This window comes from Cervus canadensis, chromosome 25 (genome assembly GCF_019320065.1).
Source record: "Cervus canadensis isolate Bull #8, Minnesota chromosome 25, ASM1932006v1, whole genome shotgun sequence".
In the NCBI taxonomy this organism is placed as follows: Eukaryota; Metazoa; Chordata; class Mammalia; order Artiodactyla; family Cervidae; genus Cervus; species Cervus canadensis.
Window position 1 is genome coordinate 29,115,354 of NC_057410.1, and position 18,259 is coordinate 29,133,612.

General features: G+C 42.8%; 1 long non-coding RNA gene across 1 annotated transcript; it reads right to left on the bottom strand.

The window, feature by feature from the left end:
- Nucleotides 1-1,115: 1,115 nt before the first annotated feature.
- Nucleotides 1,116-18,237, bottom strand: LOC122427133. Its single transcript, XR_006265361.1, has 4 exons — nucleotides 17,979-18,237; nucleotides 14,621-14,704; nucleotides 1,871-1,926; nucleotides 1,116-1,271 (listed from the first exon to the last, which is right to left on the bottom strand). It is a non-coding gene; the product is annotated as an uncharacterized LOC122427133 (long non-coding RNA).
- Between the last annotated feature and the right edge of the window lie 22 nt (nucleotides 18,238-18,259).

Genomic DNA, 18,259 nt, shown 5'->3' on the forward strand with positions numbered 1-18,259 from the left:
AACCACCAAACCTGGCCAGGCACCATAGTAACCATTTGTGTGAGCTATTTTATGACAGGTGGTCCTGGTAAGGAACGTGGAACTAACAAGCCACCACCAATAGGAAGAGTTCAGGAAAGGTCAAAAGAAGACACCACGTGTCTGATCACCTCCTCCAATCCTTCTGGCTGGCATCCATCTTGGCTGAGTAATGAATGCACCACCTGGAAGGACCCTGCCTCAGAATGATTGGCCAAAGACCATCCAGAAACTAATCCCAACACCATAAAACCTGAGACTGCTAGCCAGGAGGCAGAGTAGTTCTGGTCTCCCTTACCCTACTGCTCGCCACCCAGGGGGCCCTTTCCAATAAAGTCTCTTGCTTTGTCAGCAAGTGTGTGTCCTTGGACAATTCTTTTCCGAGTGTTAGGCAAGAGCCCACTCTTGGGGCCCTGGAAGGGGTCCCCCTTCCTACAACATATCTCTAACCTCATAGCTATAATATGTCATTCTTTTAAAGATTGTGCCCTACAGTCTTCCTTCCTATTTCACTATGAACCAAAAAATATGATTAGCTTATTGACTCTTTGCACCTAGATTGAAAAAAATTGATAATTATATGTTCTGGACTCTCATTTTCCCATTTAAAATACTTCAAAATTCTCCATAATCTAGAAGATAAAGTCCAAGTCTCTCTATGTCTAGAACTTAAGTGTCTAGCAACACTTAGCTATTTTGCCTTTGCTCTCTCTCTGAAATATCCTTATAACTAGTTTCCAACTCTGGCTTCACATTGAAATGACTTTACGAGCCTTAAAAATATATAGACACAGAGAAAGACCAGTATTGCATGTTTTCACTTATACGTGGAATCTAAAAAACAAAACAGGCAAATAAAACAGAAAGAGGCTCACAGGTACAGAGAAAAAACTAGTGGTTACCAGAGGCAAAGGATACCTAAAGGTACAAACTATCAGTTATAAAATAAATAAGTCACAGGATTGTAACACACAGCACAGAGAATATAATCAATATTTTATAATAACTTTGAAAATAATGTATAGATATCTGAGCCTCAACCAACCCCAGAGGTACTTGATATAATTGGAATGGAGTGGGGTCACGTATGAGTGGTTTTTATTTTTTATTTTTTTATTTTTGTTGTATGAGTGGTTTTTAAAAGATCCACAGGTAAGTTAAGAATCATGAACTCCAACTCAGTTCAGGGTTTCCAGGCTAGATTAGGGTCTCCTTATGTGTTTATCTCTGTGCAATTTCTATTGTCCAATTATCTGAAAGAAAAGAAAAAGAAAGTGAAAAGTGGTTCGACAGTAAAGAATCTGCCTGCACTATGGGGAACCTGAGTTGGATCCTTGGGTCAGGAAGATCCCCTGGAGAAAGGAATGGCAATCCACTCGAGTATTCTTTTTTTTTTTTCCCGAGTATTCTTGCTTGGAGAAGTCCATGGACAGAGGAGTCTGGCAGGCTATAGTCCATGGGGTCACAAAGAATCGAACTAACACTTTAACACTGAGTGACTGGGATTTGCTTGGTGGCCCAGGGGTTAAGACTTTGTGCTCTAAATGCCAGGGACCAGGGTTCAATTCCTGGTGGGGGAACTGAGATCCCACATGCTACACAATGCAGCCAAAGAAATAAAAAAATTAAAAAAAAAAAAAAAACCACTGAGTGACTAACACTTTTTACGTGTGTAATCATTGTGCAATTTCTATTGTTCGATTATCTGAATATTTCATCTCAGCCTAGTGGGACTGATTGAGCCTTTTATGTTTTACTCTTCTGCTCCAAATCTTTTAATGACTTCCATTACCCCCAAGATAAAATCCAGACTTCTTAATGAATCCTACAATTCCTCCTACTCCCAGCTTACCTGTAATGCATTCATCCATTCAACCTTCATCAAGTGTCTATTATGAGTCAGGCACCCTAGAAGACAGTGGAGACAAAGAAGCAAGTTAAGAACAGCACATCTTCTCTCTGGTGGAGCTTACAATTTGGGAGGAAGACAAAAGTTGAATGAATAATTACAGGGTTATAGAAACTCCTGTTTCAGGAATTGGAGAAGGAAGGTTTCCCCAGGAGTTAAGAGTTAAACTGAGTGCAGAAAGAACACTAGAAGTTAGTTGGGGGCGGAGGGAGAGAGGAGTGCTCCAGGCAGAAGGAGTAGCAAGTAGGACAATGACGGGGAAGATCATGGTATGTTGGAAGAACTGAAAACATGTATGGACGGGAAGGGGGAAATGGAGGCCAAACTTGAAGCCCAGTTGACTCAGAGACTTAGAGGCCAAGTTAAAGTTGGGAGACTTTATCCCAAGGGTGCTGAAAGCCTAGAAAAGGTTTAAGCAGGCGAGTGTAGTATAATCAGATGAACTTTTTAAAGAATACTCTCAGTGGATATACAGTGGAGCCAAGATTAGATTTGGGTGTTCCCAAATCTTATCAGCCTCTCCTGTGCAGATGATATCTTGGAGTCTTTTCACACTGATGATCTGCAGCAGCAGGGCAACAACTGGCAAGGTCTTGTGTGCTCAGTCCTGTCGGACTCATTTCCACCCCATGGACTGTAGCCCACCAGGCTCCTCTGTCCCTGGAATTTTCCAGGCAAGAATACTAGAGTGGGTTGCCCTTTCCTACATCAGGGGATCTTCCTCTTGGAGTCTTTTACTGATGGTTAAATCCATCCTCTGTGACTAGTTTGCCTTAGCAAATGGATTGGAATTGAACTGTATTTACTAACTCCTGTGGAATGGCAGTGTAACTACTCACTGTTGTTGGGTCATTCAGTAAACACTAACTGAGGGTCTATTTTGTGCCAGCACATGTCCAGGTGCTGGTAATACTAATGTAAATGCGACCTGAGGATTTCCCAGGTTCAGTTCAGTTCAGTTCAGTCACTCAGTCGTGTCTCTTTGCTCAGTTGCGACTCTTTGCGACCCCATGGACTGCAGCATGCCAGGCCTCCCTGTCCATCACCAACTCCCGGAGTTTACTCAAACTCATGCCCATTGAGTCGATGATGCCATCCAACCATCTCATCCTCTGTCGTCCCCTTCTCCTCCTGCCTTCAATCTTTCCCAGCATCAGGGTCTTTTCAAATGAGTCAGGTCTTCACATCAGGTGGCCAAAGTATTGGAGTTTCAGCTTCAGCCTCAGTCCTTCCAATGAATATTCAGGACTAATTTCCTTTAGGATGGACTGGTTTGATTTCCTTTCTGTCCAAGGGATTCTCAAGAGTCTTCTCCAACACCACAGTTCAAAAGCATTAATTCTTCTGTGCTCATTTTTCTTTATAGTCCAACTCTCACGTCCATACATGACTACTGTAAAAACCATAGCTTTGGGAGAAGGCAATGGCACCCCACTCCAGTACTCTTGCCTGGAAAATCCCAAGGACAGAGGAGCCCAATAGGCTGCAGTCCATGGGGTCGCTAAGAGTCGGACACGACTGAGCGACTTCACTTTCATTTTTCACTTTCATGCATTGGAGAAGGAAATGGCAACCTACTCCAGTATTCTTGCCTGGAGAATCCCAGGGACGGGGGAGCATGGTGGGCTGCCGTCTATGGGGTCACACAGAGTCGGACACGACTGACGTGACTTAGCAGCAGCAGCAGCATACCTGCTGTTATCCGGGAGTTTGTACCTGGAACTAGTTACCTTCCCAAAAAAAAAAAAAAAAACCATAGCTTTGACTAGATGGACCTTTAGAATTCACCTGTCAATGCAGGACACATAAGAGATGTGGGCTCGATTCTTGGATTGGGAACATCCCCTGGAATAGGAAATGGCAACCCACTCCACTATTCTTGCCTGGAAAATTCCATGGACAGAGGAGCCTGGTGGGCTCTAGTTCATAAGGTAGAAAAGAGTTGGACATGACTGAGTGATTGAATACACACACACAAAGTACAAAAAGAAAGATGGATTTGATCTGTTAAAAAAATAGGTCCTATTGCATAGATAACAATAACAAAATTAAAAGGCAACTGATAGAAGAAAATATGTCTACTACTTTTTAAAAAGGGTTAGTATCTAGTATTTACGTATATTTAAAAATGTAAAAAAAAAAAAAAAAATGTAAAATAGAACTTCCCCAGTGGTCCAGTGATTAAGAATCTGCCTGCCAATGCAAGGGACATGAGTTCGATCTCTGGTCTAGGACGATTCCACATGCCAAGGGGCATACTAAGCCTGTGTACCACAACCGCTGAATCCCATGCTCTAGAACCTGCGCCCTACAACAACAGAAGCCACAGCAATGAAAACCCACGCACCGCAACGAGAGAGTAGCCGCCACTCACAGCAATCAGAAAAAGCCCCAGTGTAGTAACGCAGACCCATTGTAGCCAAAAATAAATATAAATAAATAAATAAAATTAAAAGAAGATAAAAGACAGCAATTTTAGAAAACAATTTGGCAGTTTCTTTCTTTCTTTCTTTTTTGGCAGTTTCTTATGAAGTCAAACATATCTTTACCATAATACTTTTAAGTAATAACAGCAAATAAGTTACTGATACACCCAACAATGTAGAAGAATTTTGAAACCATCATGTTGAAGAAAGAAGCTAGGGCAAAAAAGTAAGTACATAGCATACAATTATATTTTGGGGAAACCCTAGACAAGACAGATATAATTTTTTCTAGAATCAATTCTAGAAGTCAGAAAGCGAGTCAGTGACTGCCCAGGGACTGAGACGAGAGAGGAGTTGGCATGGATTGTTCAAAGGGAAGGGGCATGAGGAACTATTTAGGGTAATGTTCTATATCTTGATTATTGTGATGGTTACATGGCTATATACATTTGTCTAAACTCATCAAGATGGACATTTAAAATGAATTTTATTGTGTAAAAATTATACCTCACTGAAGTTGATCGTCTTCTATTTCAAAAGCAAGCAAACAAAAACATGACAACTGACAGGGAGAAAACATATGACATATTGTTAACAAAGAATATGGCATGTACATAAGAGCTTAAGTCAAACGATTCAACAAAAAAATGGACAAAGGACATAAAGGACAACTCACAGAGAACAAAATACAAATGTAGAATAACAGAAAAGACACCTGCTCTTGTAAATCTCAATTAATTAGGAAAAAACAAATTTCAATAATGGAATTGTTAGATTGACAACCATTTTTTTTTTAATGTTTTAGTCTAAAGGCATTAGGGATCTTGATTCTCCAACCGGGGATGGAATCCCTGGCCTCTGCAGTGGAAGTGCAGAGTGTTAACCACTGAACCTCCAGGGAAGGCCCAACAGCAATTTTAAACATTGTTGAGAATTCAGGGAAATTATCACTTTCACAGTGTTGATATGAGCGCAACTGGAAATATTTTTGGAAGATAATTTGGCAATGTATCAAAATTTTAGATATGTCTTGACTCTGCAGTTCTTTCCTGGAGAACTCCATGGACAAAGGGGCCTGGCAGGCTACAGCCTATGGGGTCGCAAAAAGTAGGACAAAACTGAGCTACCAACACTTTCACTTACTTTCATACTGATAATACTGACATATACTTAACTGTGTGCTGGGATTCCTACCATACCTCAACCATTCCACCCACTAAATACTCTTATTTCCTCATTTTATAGATAAGGAAGAAAAGGAGGTTAAGTGACTTTCCCAAGGTCATAATAGCTGCAGAGCCAGGATTTGCACCTGTCTCCAGAATCTGTCCTCTGAACCATTATGCTATCCAGCTCTCCCCTGTCTGAAATGCCACGTGCTGTTCTTAGTTGATCAGTTGTGTCTGACTCTTTCAGACTCCGTGGACTGTAGCCTGCCAGGCTCGTCTGTCCATGGGGCTTCCCCAGGCAAGAATTCTGGAGTGGGTTTCCATGCCCTCCTCCAGGGGATTTTCCCAACCCAGGGATCGAACCCAGATCAAAACCTGCTTTGCAGCCAGATTCTTTACCGACTGAGCCACCAAGGAAGCCCAGGAATACTGGAATAGGTAGCCTATCCCTTCTCCAGGGGATCTTCCTGACCCAGGAATTGAACCAGGGTCTCCTGTATTGCAGGCAGATTCTTTACCAGCTGAGCTACCAGGGAAGCCCATACATAGGAATAAATACACAAATACAAAGATGTTTGCTCTAGAAGAGTTTGAAAAATCAAGAATGAAATAAACTAATGAAAAGATCTTTGGCATATTTTAAGTAAAAAAAAAAAAAAAGCAAGCTATAGAATAATATTTATTTTTAAAAAAAGAATAATATTTATAATACCTGGTTACATAAAAAATACCACCACCAACAACAAAAAAAAAATACCACCAACAAAAAATATATGTGAACATAACAAATAACTGCATAAAAGAAAAAAGTTCTTCTCTATTTTGTTTAGTGTTGCGTCTTCATTCTCACACCAGAACAATCAGTGCCTACAATGCTAATCAACTATGTGCTTAGTTGCCCAATTGCATCCAACTCTTTGTGACTCCCGTGGACTGTAGCCTGCCAGGCTCCTTTGTTCCTGGGATTCTCCAGGCAAGAATTCTAGAGTGGGTAGCCATTCCCTTCTCCAGGGGATCTTTTCAATCCAGGGATTGAAATCAGGTCTCCTGCATGGCAGCAGATTCTTTACCATCTGAGTCACCTTAATCAACTATGCTCCAGTATAAAATAAAAAGTTAAAAAAACCAGATATTTACTATCCATTATGTGTGGGGGGTAGGTTAATGATGGGAGCAAACTGACTGTCTCAAATCTTATACAAAGACCTGATGTCATGTATTACTTGGGTAGTAAAAACAAAAACCAAGCAGATTGAAAAAAAAAAAAAGAAAGTAAGAAACCAACCCCACAACAAAAGCAAAAAAGACTGACTACATTTCCATTTAATTTCTCTACAACTCTTTCGGATAAGTAATAATATTCTCATTTTATAGATGAGCAATTAAGGCTCCAAGAAGTTACTTGCCTCAAGTTACATACATTCTAAGCCTGGATATGAACTTTGATCTGTGACTCCAAGACCCAATTCACTTCTCTCCACTGGGCCTTTGGCAGTGAGGGTCCAGAGTCCTAACCACTGGACCACCAGGGAATTCCCAGAAAGTAAGTTCTTGAACTACTGCTACGAGGAAGAGGAAAGCCACTTCAGGCACACATCTGTGTGTGTGTAAATAGCATGGCATGGAGCAAACCATTTCACCTATTTTATGAATGAGAGTTGAGTGGGAGAGCTTTACTCTCTTGGTGAAAGTTTAGTCCTGAAAAGATTTGATTGACTAGTACTGATGATGAAGCACAAGCTGGAATCAAGATTAAGAAATGTCAATAAATTCAGATATGCAGATGACACCACCCTCGTGGTAGAAAGCAAAGAGGAACTAAAGAGCCTCTTGATGAAAGTGAAAGAGGAGAGTGAAAAGGCTGGCTTAAAACTCAACAGTCAAAAAACTAAGATCATGGCATCCGGTCGCATAGTCAAAAAACTAAGATCATGGCATCCGGTCGCATCACTTCCTGGCAGATGGGGAAAAAATGGAAACAGTGACAGACTTTATTGTTTGGGCTCCAAAGTCACTGCAGATGGTGACTGCAGCTTGCCCCTTGGAAGAAAAGCTGTGACCAACCTACTAGAGAGCATATTAAAAAGCAGAGACATTACTTTGCTGACAAAGGTCCATTTAATCAAAGCTATGGTTTTTCCAGTAGTCATGCATGGATGTCAGAGTTGAACCATAAAGAAGGCTGAGTGCCGAATAATTGATGCTTTTGAACTGTGGTGTTGGAGAAGACTCTTGAGAGTCTCTTGGACTCCAAGGAGATGAAACCAGTTAATCCTGAAGGAAATCAGTCCTAAATATTCATTGGAAGGACTGATGCTGAAGCTGAAACTCTAATACTTTGGCCACCTGATGTGAAGAACTGACTCATTGGAAAAGACCCTGATGCTGCGAAAGACTGAAAGCAGGAGGAGAAGGGGATGACAGAGGATGAGACGGCTGGATTGTATCCCTGACTTGAAGGACTTGAGTTTGAGTAAACTCCGGGAGTTGGTGATGGACAGGGAAGCCTGGCGTGCTACAGTCCATGATGTCACAAAGAGTGGGACAGGACTAAGTGACTGAACTGAATTGAACTGATGATGAGCTATTTCTTATCAATATAAGATTCCCTGGGGCCTATCTTGAAGAGGGTCACCTTGGAGATAAGGAATTCTTGTCTGTAGTAACAAGTAAACAATGTTGGGTTCACCCAACTAAGATAGTGGCTAAGGATATGGAGAGGGAGGAAGGGATGAAATTGAGATATTTGTGGAATAAGATTGATGGGACTCAATGACTGATGATAGAGGATGAGACTCAATGACTGAGGATGGTAGAGGTCTGAAGAGAGAGTACAAGTTTGTTGGGGAGAAAACTGAGCACAAGGTCCCTTAAAATGGAATGCTTTTCTGAATTCCCTGGTGGTCCAATGGTTAAGACCCTTCATTCTCAGTGCGGAGGGCCCAGGTTCAATCACTGGTAGGGGAACTAAGATCCCACAAGCTTCACAGGTAGGCCTCCAAAAAAGGATCCTTTGTGTACCTATCTCTTTCATTGCATGTAAGACAGGATATAATCCCCTGGAGGAGGAAATGGCAACTCACTCAGTATTCTTGCCTGGAGAACTCCATGGACAGGAGAGCCTGGAGGGCTACAGTTCATGGGGTCTCAAAGAGTCAGACATGACTGAGGGACTAAGCATTCATGCATGCAAACACGCCTTATAAAGGATGTTATAATTAGCTGAGTATGAGTCAGCCTCCTCTACTAAGCCATGATTTCCTTAAGGGAGGACCATGTCTCCTTTGTTTCATCTTCCCCAGTGTCTACAGCCCTAAATTGTATAGAAATGTTCAACTCTGAATAAAAGTGCACAGCAGAGAGACTGGCTTTCGTCTGGGGAGCAGGGAATGGTGGGGGATACAATTATTTTTTATTTTTGGCTGCGTGGCTTGTGAGATCTCAGTTCCCGGACCAGGGATCAAACCTGGGACCCTGGCAGTGAAAACAGATAAGTCTTAACCACTGGACCACCAGGAAATTCCTTGGTGAGAGACAATCACACAAGCTGGGAGGCAGGAAGTTCTCCAGCTTAGTGCCTCCCTCTTCAGCCTTGGTCAGAAGCCTGCCCCTCAGGAAATCACTCCATCTTTTTCCCCCCGAGTCATTTACTTTTCTGGGTTAGTGTGTGATAGATGCTGAGATGCTGACTGGCTCACCATGGGTGGCTGCTGGGCGGGGAAGAGTGTCTTCCCCAAATTCTACTACCACCACCCAGAAAAGGATTCGAAACAGGCACCATGGGAGGAGCCTCAGATTTCTACTCCCTTCTTCTAAATAAACAAAACAAGAGGACATGGCAAGAGGTGGCATGTCTTTGTTACTATGCCATAGGCTGATAAACCAGGGGCAAAAGAGAATAACCAAAGGGTGAACTCCTGCAGTAAGGAAAGAAGATCATGGGCCTGAGACTTCAGCCATAAAAGGAGAAGTGAGGATTTCCCTGGTGGTCAGTGTACATGTTCCCAATGCAGGGGTTGTTCAGTCACTCAGTCATGTCCGACTCTTTGCAACCCAACGGACTGCAGCACGCCAGGCCTCCCTGTCCTTAACCATCTCCGGAAGCTTGCTCAAACTCATGTCCATTGAGTCGCTGATGCCATCCAACTATCTTGTCCTCTGTTGTCTCCTTTTCCTCCTGCCTTCTACCTTTCCCAGCATCAGGGTCTTTTCAAACATATCGGCTCTTTGCATCAGGTGGCCAAAGTATTGGAGCTTCAGCATTAATCCTTCCAATGAATATTTGGGGTTGATTTCCTTTAGGATTGACTGGTTTGCTCTCCTTGCTGTCCAAGGGACTCTCAAGAGTCTTCTCTAACAACCACAGTTCAAAAGCATCAATTCTTCAGCGCTCAGCCTTCTTTATGGTCCAACTCTCACATCCATATGTGACTACTTGAAAAACCATAGCAGGGGGCCCAGGTTCAATCACTGGTCAGGAAACCAGATCCCACATACAGAAACTAAAAGATTCCGTGTGCCACAACTAATATCTGACACAACCAAATAATAAAAATAAACATTTAAAACTGGGAAGTTTATTATTATTAGTTTAAAAACTGTTTGTATTACTAAAACAGCATTTAAATCAGAATGGTGAAGAAAAATAATTTGCTATAACTATCATCTGGACTTAACAATTATTACTATTTGGGAAGTGGGGTCAAAAAGTAATTATGTTAATATTTGCCACATTTAGGTCAGTTAGTATTTATTTATTTATTATTTTTTGTCTGTGGCCTCATCATGCAGCTTGAGGGATCCTAGTTCCTTGACCAGTGATCAAATCCTGGCCCCTGTAGGGGAAACTCAAAGTCATAACCACTAAACCACTAGTGAATTCCCTCAGTTATTCTTTTTTTTTTAAAGTATTTTAATATAATTTACAGACATTTTGAGTTAAATCCTGAAATACTTTAATATACATTGCTAATAAAAACTTGTTCTTATATAATCCCAATAATGCTCTTACGTTTCCCCCCAAATTAACAATCATTCCTTCAGTTCAGTTCAGTTGCTCAGTTGTGTCCAACTCTTTGCGACCCCATGGACTGCAGTACTCCAGGTTGCCCTGTCCATCACCAACTCCCAGAGTTTACCTAAACTCACATCCATCAAGTCGGTGATGCCATCCAACCATCTCATCCTCTGTCGTCCCCTTCTCCTCCTGACTTCAGTCTTTCCCATTAATCATTCCCTAATATGACCTGATAGTCCATATTCAAATTTTCCCAACTGTCCCCAAAAGATCTTTTCACTGTTGTAGTTTTGTTCAAAGTAAGATCATGTTGCTTGTGACTGTTTTGCCTCTTAAGTCTCCTTTAAGTAAGAGCAGTTCTTCCTCCTTTTCCATGCCATTGACTTGTTGAAGAAACAGTCACCCCAAATTGCCTTTGGAATTTTTCTAATTAGTTTCTTTGTGTTTTCACTTACCTTGTTCCTCCAGCCCCCACATTTTCTGCAAACTGGAAATTAGATCTAAACAATTCCTTAGGTTCAGGGAAGAATATTTGTTAGGTGAAGCAGTGTTCTTCTTATTGCTTTACATCAAGGCCACATAAAGCTCGTGGCTGGTGGTCTGGAGTTCTGTGTTTTTGAAGCTAGCTGGGGGGAAGCTAAGCCTGAGGGGATACAGGCAGTTAACCATCTATGGATCTGGAGGCTGAGCTCCGACTGGACCCCAGTCTCTGTAGTTGCTGTCCTTGGCAACACAGTGTGGGTTGAAGTCAGGGAGGAGCCACTCAGGATCATCAGCTTGATGCCGGCAGCCTGGACTGGCCCAGTCCTCTGGGACAGGGATACCACACTGGCAGTTCTTCCTTTCAGCCCTACTGTGTGCACCTTGCAGAAATGAGGAGACTAACCAGGCAAAATTCCCCAGGACCGAGGAGAGATGAACCATTTCAAGACCTGTTCACTGTGTCCTACACTCTCCACTGTGTAGAGCAGGAAGCTTCCTCTTCTACTCTGGAATCTTTGGTGGCGGTAGTGGTGGTGGTGTGGCTCAGAAAATTCCTGCCTCTGTTAGCTCAGTTTTTCTTATCTTCTAACTTGCAGTTTCTGCTTTAAATATGCTTTGACTGATTTTAAAGTTTAGAATGTCAGGGCTGGAAGAATCCTTGTGGATCATCTGGACTAGTCCCTCACTCAAGTATCCTCATTCTCCCTTATCCTTCTTTTTTTTTTTTTCCTTTTTTTGACCCCATGGACTGTAGCCTACCATGTTCCCCCGGCCATGGGATTTTCCAGGCAAGAATACTGGAGTAGGTTGCCATTTCTTTCTCCTCTCCCTTATCCTTCTTAAAAACAGCTGCACTAAGATGGTGAGACCAGGATGTTACCATGTGATTCTCTAGTCATCATTCACATTCTACTTTCTTCTTTTATTATTTTTTTGAAGTCTAGTTAATTTACAGTATTTTGTTAGTTTCAAGTGTACAGCAAAATGACTGTTTCGTATATATATATTCTTTTTCAGATTCTTTTCCATTATGGGTTATTACAAGATGAGTATAGTTCTCTGTGCTATATAGCAGGTCCTTGTTGTTCATCTATTTTATATATAGTAGTGAGTATATGTTAATCCAAAACTTCTAATTTATCCTTCCCCACCCCCGCCCCCACCACTATACCCTCTGGTAACCATAAGTTTTTTCTTCTATGTCTGTAGTCTATTTCTGTTTTGTAAACATGTTCATTTGTACCATATTTTTAGATCCCACATACAAGTGATATGATATTTGTTTTTCTCCATCTGGCTTATTTCACTTAATGTGATAATCTCTAGGTCCATCCATCACATACCATCTTCTTATCTTTACCATGATCAGGTTCCCCTTGTTCCATAGTATACCATTTATTTTTTCTTCATCTTAAACAATAACACCTGTGAAATGACAGGCTTCATAGTAGTTCAATTTCTTTCTAAAATTTTATTAAAAGAAAACATACAAAAATGTTCACTGCCGCCACACTTTGGGAAAGAAATGCTAGAGAAAAATTTACATCAGGGAGTCCCACCTCACTCTGCCTTGAGACCTTGGTTGGACACACTTCTTAAGTCCTAAATTTATTTCCCAATCAGTAAGAAAGAGATTTCCCGGGTGGCTCAGCTGGTAAAGAATCTGCCTGCAATGCGAGAGACCAGGGTGTGATCCTTGGGTGGGGAAGATCCCCTGGAGAAGGGAAGGCTACCCTCGCGAGTATTCTGGCCTGGAGAATTCCATGGACAGAGGAGCCTGGCAGGCTACAATCCAAGGGGTTGCAAAGAGTTGGACACAACTGAGTGACTTTCACACACAAGAAAGAGACACTATACTATATACAACTATCAGTTACTAGCTGTGAAGGTTAAACTTTTCGTGGAAGATGCCCGGGGACCTTTGTCCAGGAACCTCTGATCGCCTACAACGGTGGAGGAGGGGAATGCAGAGAGAAGTCAGGCTGTGGCAAAAGTTACTTCTAGGCTAGGCATAAAGCCTCAAGCTAGCGGTGGGAAAACGTCCCTTGGAAGCAAAAGCCTGTGAAGCTCCTGCCCTCTCCACCATCTCTCTGGGCACCCCAAGAAGGCATAACATGCAGTGCCAGAGCCTTTCCCCAACAGGAACCACCCACTCGCCTGGGGGACAGTGAAAACTTCCGGAAGCAGAGAGGAGAAGTCAGGTGTTAGGCCTCTAGGAGCTTCAGCGGGCTTCTGGGGCTCAAGGGAGGGAGGGCAAAGCAGGAAGGAGGGGTTTGCGGTTGGGAGAGCCAGCTGGTCCACCCCTAGCCGGAAACTGGGGGTGGAGAGGCCCAGGCCCGGCCCACACCCGTCTTCCAGCTCCAGACTGGGTCCCAGAGGCCGGCAAACCCCACCCCGCTCCTCAGGGCACCTCGTGGCCCAGGCGGGTTTGTTTATGTATCCAGCTCCCTCCACCCCCAGCCCGGCCCTCCGCCCGCCCTCAGAGTGGCCCCGTGGGAGGGGGAAGCCGGGCGAGCCCCAGGCCGGCCCCCTCCGGTCCCCTCCCCTTCCTTCCTCCAGCCTGGGCTTTGGACGCCCGGGGAGGGTAGGTCCTTTTTATAGACCTGTTGAGCCAGTCGGGGCCAGTCTCCTTACTGGGAGTGGGAACCTGGGGGGTGGCTTAGCTCTTTCCTCAGCTCTGGATTCTGGAGAGGACTCAGGGCTTCTTGTCCCAGGAGAGGAAGGAAAAAAGGAAACTGCTTCATTTTTGGTTAAAAAGGGAACTTTTTTTTTTTTTTTAATGCTGTCAGGCAGGACCCCAGTCATCCTTGGGGTGCAGAGGTCTGGGGCTGGGTGGGGGTGGGGGTAACTGGTGAGGGTAACTTGGCAGTAAGCACAGGTTTCCACGACTGGCGAGCAGAGGAGCCAGAAAAGGTTAGATATTTGGGGTGAGGGAAATGTTTTGATTATGTGTTTGTTTTAAGCTGGAGTCCCTAGGGGTCAGATTTAACTGTTCAGTGAAGCGGCTTTTTCACAGTGGGGTCCAGACCCCTCTCTGAACCTCTCGGGTGCCTCCAGCTTGCCTCCTGTAGCTCTCAAGAATGCAGATGGATCGTGTCTCTGGGCAGTTTCTCTTCCTCTTTCTCACCATCCCTTAAACCACCTCTGCTTTTATTTGCCAAAGGGTCTTCAAGCAGCAGGGACCGTGAACTGAGTTTACTGTCAGGCCTGTGTTCTTGCAGTCTTCAGAAAAGAATATTCCAGAAAGTTGGGCCAGAGTTCAGCTCCAGCAATAACTAGTGTTCTTGATGATGCCTCTCAGCTCTAAAAAGAAACCCCTCCCCCCAGCCTTTCTTTATTCTCCAGCACCTTCAAGACCACCAGAGCCACGGACCAGGACTAGTTGTACTGGCCCTAGTTGCCTTCTTAATACCAGGTAGTCTAGGCAGGGATGAACCTGAATGCTTCTCAGATAAGGAAACAAATCCAGCAAAGATGCAGATTGAGTCATTTCAAATAATAATAGTAAACAGTATCTGTAGCCTGTCCTGAATTTCTCATCAACAGGTTCTGAGCTTCTCAAACAAAGAAACCTGACTTGTTAAGAGTTCTTAGTTACCTGTGTTTTCAGGGTCTTGAAAAGACTGAGGGATGTGTGATGATCCATTTCGCTTTTCCAGTCACAAGTTGCCTTGTAAATGACCTGAAATGTGCATGATGTGAAAAATCAAGGTTTATTTTCTGAGACTTTATTTTCTTGTCAGAGATTATTTGTCTTTCCTAAGCTTCTTTATCTTAGAGTAGGTACGACAAGTAAACAGAATTTTAGTCAATGTGTTTTGTTCTTAACAGCTGTTGTTGAAAGTTTACCAAAGAGGGAAGTTTACAATGATGTTATAAAAGAAGAGTTTGGAATCATTTGTATATTTTAATTTGTAAAATATTCCTGTTATCAGATTGCTAAATTGGAAATCGCTAAAATCAAAGAGTATCTTCAAAATCAGGTTTAACTTGAAAAAGGCAACCAACCCAAGGCTGAGAATCAATCCTTGGGGTTGTACTATCTGAAGACCTATTCAGGATTTGGGGGACTGGGCTTCCCCTTTTCATTTATCAAGTGTTTACTGTGAACTATATCCTAGGCCTTGAGGATATATAGTGAAAAGGCATCATCCCCCGCCCTCAAGATTACTTTGACTGGAGATGTGATATTTAGATACCTTTAATGGATGTATGTAAAAAGAGCATGGTGGATAGAGTTTACAGTACCTGGGGGGAGTTAGCAAAGATTGCATTAAAATTCGTTTTTATCAAAGAGAAGAGTTATGAGCCCAGAAAGAGGACCAGCTCAGTGAACTGTACTTTTAAATTTTGGAGACCCAAGAAAGCATGTTTTAGCGGAAAACTTCAACAAAGAACAAAGTGAAGGCTAAGAGTAGTAGACAGTTAGGGAAGAGGAGCCTGAATAGGTGCAGGGCAGACCGATTACCACACTGGAGTGTTACCACTCAATGCCTGTGTTCTTATGAGTGGTTTTGAATGAAGATAACCCTCAATCCACATGGCTTTTTTAAAACACAGTCATTAGGAGTTATTTAAATGATTTCACAAACGGTTATGAAGACAAACTTAAAGCAAGTCTATTCTTTTTGTTTGTTTAGTCGAAAGAAAATCTGTTCAGGTTTTCACAGATAAATTGGACATGTCCATTTGCTCTCAGAAACTGTTAATAAACAAGCTTATGTTGAGGACGTCCCTCACAGGCCAGGTTCTGAATTCTGTCTCGTCCTGGAGAAGCAAAGAGAGAGTATTGTGTAAAGGAGCGTGGCTCTTGAATTTCTGGGTCTAAAGCTAGGTCTTTTTTCTCACTACCTGGAATAAAACCAAACCCTAGTTCCCATCTCAAGCTTAGACTAGCTTAGAACTATTGGTGGGGGGAAAAAAAAAAAAAAGCTTTGAAACTAAACAAAACAGTCATAATTTAAAGTATTGGCGCCTCAGAGGTTTCTCATCTATAGAAGAGCATGACAATTTCTTACATTGGTTGAAAGGATTAAATTAGAAATGTTCAGAGGACTGCGCCACAGTTTTAGTTCCTCCTCCCTCCTCCCCTCTCAGCAAGTTTGGGTGTGGTCTTTTGCTAAATACACTAAACAGCTGTTGGAATCTCCAGAGCTTGGTTTACAAAGATGAGTAATGCAGCTTCTTCCCTCCAGGAAGTTTCTTTCCTTCTGGAAGTTTCTTCTCTCAAGTTTCTTCCTTTAGTGCTTCTTAAACTGTGATTTAGGGACTAATCACCTGAAAGAATTGTATTCTCACGTCCCTCTCCAGAGACTATCATTTATTAGGCCTAAGATGGGGTCTAGGAATCTTACCTTTTTAAAAAAACAGTCCAGAGAATACAGATAGATTCCCTGATATTCTGAGAAACTTTGACTTAGAGATGCTAGTAATAGAAATGTAATGTGATGTTTTGTAATAAAGTTATAAAAGAGGATGATACCATGTAAGCTATCCAGGAAGTATGTGCAGGATTTTTTTAAAGCTAGAAGGTAACAAAAGTATTTTCTTAAAAAAAAAATTTATTAAGCCCATTTTAAAAATTAAGCTCAATTTTTTGAGCATTATTCATTTAAGAACTTATAGAAGACTTTCGGTGGGATTATTCTGAGTCGAAATTTGGCACAACTCATTAGCTTTGTGATCTTTGGGAAGTTACTTCCTAGCCTCAATTTCTTAACTTAATTAGTATTAACTTAATTAGTATTAAAATACTAATATCTCAATTTACAAAATACTTACTAATAGCCTGTAATACTTACTAATAGCTTCCTCATGAGAATGATATTAGGAATGTAAAGTACCTAGCTGACCTAGGCACCTAACTCTGTAGGCTTTTACCTTCTGGCCTTGCCCAGAGAAACATGAAGCCTCAGTTTCGGGGAATCCAGACTTTAAAACATGACAGTATCAAGTGCTTAACTGTAGATAATGAAGTGACAACATATAACATACAAGTGAGAAAAGGAATGACCTTGTCACGTTATTGACAAGTCACCCAGGCTGCCGCCACAAAAACTGGGATAAAGGAAAGGCAGAATGGGAGGCCAGAAATTCAGGAAAAGTCCTTTTATGCAGTTGCAAAAAGCAAGAACTTTATTTTGCTATTTTGCTTTGCTTACAGAGTATTAACAATTAAGGGGGCAGCAGAAAGTGGCTTATAGGATCTTGATTATGTGAGGTTCTCCAACATAGTTTAGCTTCAAATGCAAGCTCTTGAAAAGTTAACCCGCCTTAAGTAGCCAGCACCAAACTGGGAGAATTTAATACAATGGCGTTTGCTGGAGTCTCACAAATACCTCGCAAATCGGTCAGCGCATTAACTGGCTGTGTGAGAACTCTCACCAGAGTTCTTGCGCCTGTACCCACAGGGCTTATACCACATTCAGAGGCATCCGCCTGCCTCTCCGCCCACCCCTAAAGGGGTGAGACTCGGGAAGTACTTTTAAGAACGGTTAAATTAAGACTCAAACGAGGCTTGCTGTCAAAGCAGAACTCTGCGCCTACTGGCTCCGCCTGACACTTGTTGAGCTGCACGGTTCAGCTGAAGCGTTGCTACCTAATCACCGTAAAGACGTCCCCAGAGGAGGGCCAAAATGGCGACGGACTCCTCTTGGCACAGCCCTGTTCCCTCCCGGCTCTGGTAACGCCCATCGGCCAAGTGGAGGCGGTGCCTGACCTCCCCCCCGCCACCTCATTGGACCGAACGACTGAGGCAGAGGCCAATTCTCCTCTGCCCACTCCAGGTTCTTGCCCTCAGAGCTCACGTGGCATTCAATTGGCTTTTATACACGTCAATTTGCGTCCTATCGCGTCTCTTTTCAGTGTTAATCCAATCATAACTTTCCTGGCTGCCCGCCTGATTTCTGATTGGTTTTGATCCGCTTCATCCTATCCCATTCCTGTCTACTTCTTACCTCCTCCCACTAGGACTTTGCCCAGGCACGTCCGAGCTTCTGGTTGGTTGTTGTCCTGTCATTCCAATGAAAACTCTTCCAATCCCTACTACTCACGGAGCCCGCCTGGCAGTTGACTGGCTTCTTCCCAAGCCCATCATCTTTAGTTCCTGCCCACCTTCACTTCCTGCCTCTTTCATTGGCCTCTAAAACTGAGAGGCCGATCTTTTGGGGCGGACACCACGCACGCAACTTTGTCTTACACGCCTTAGAGAGCAAGCGAGCCTTGGCATTGGGCAATC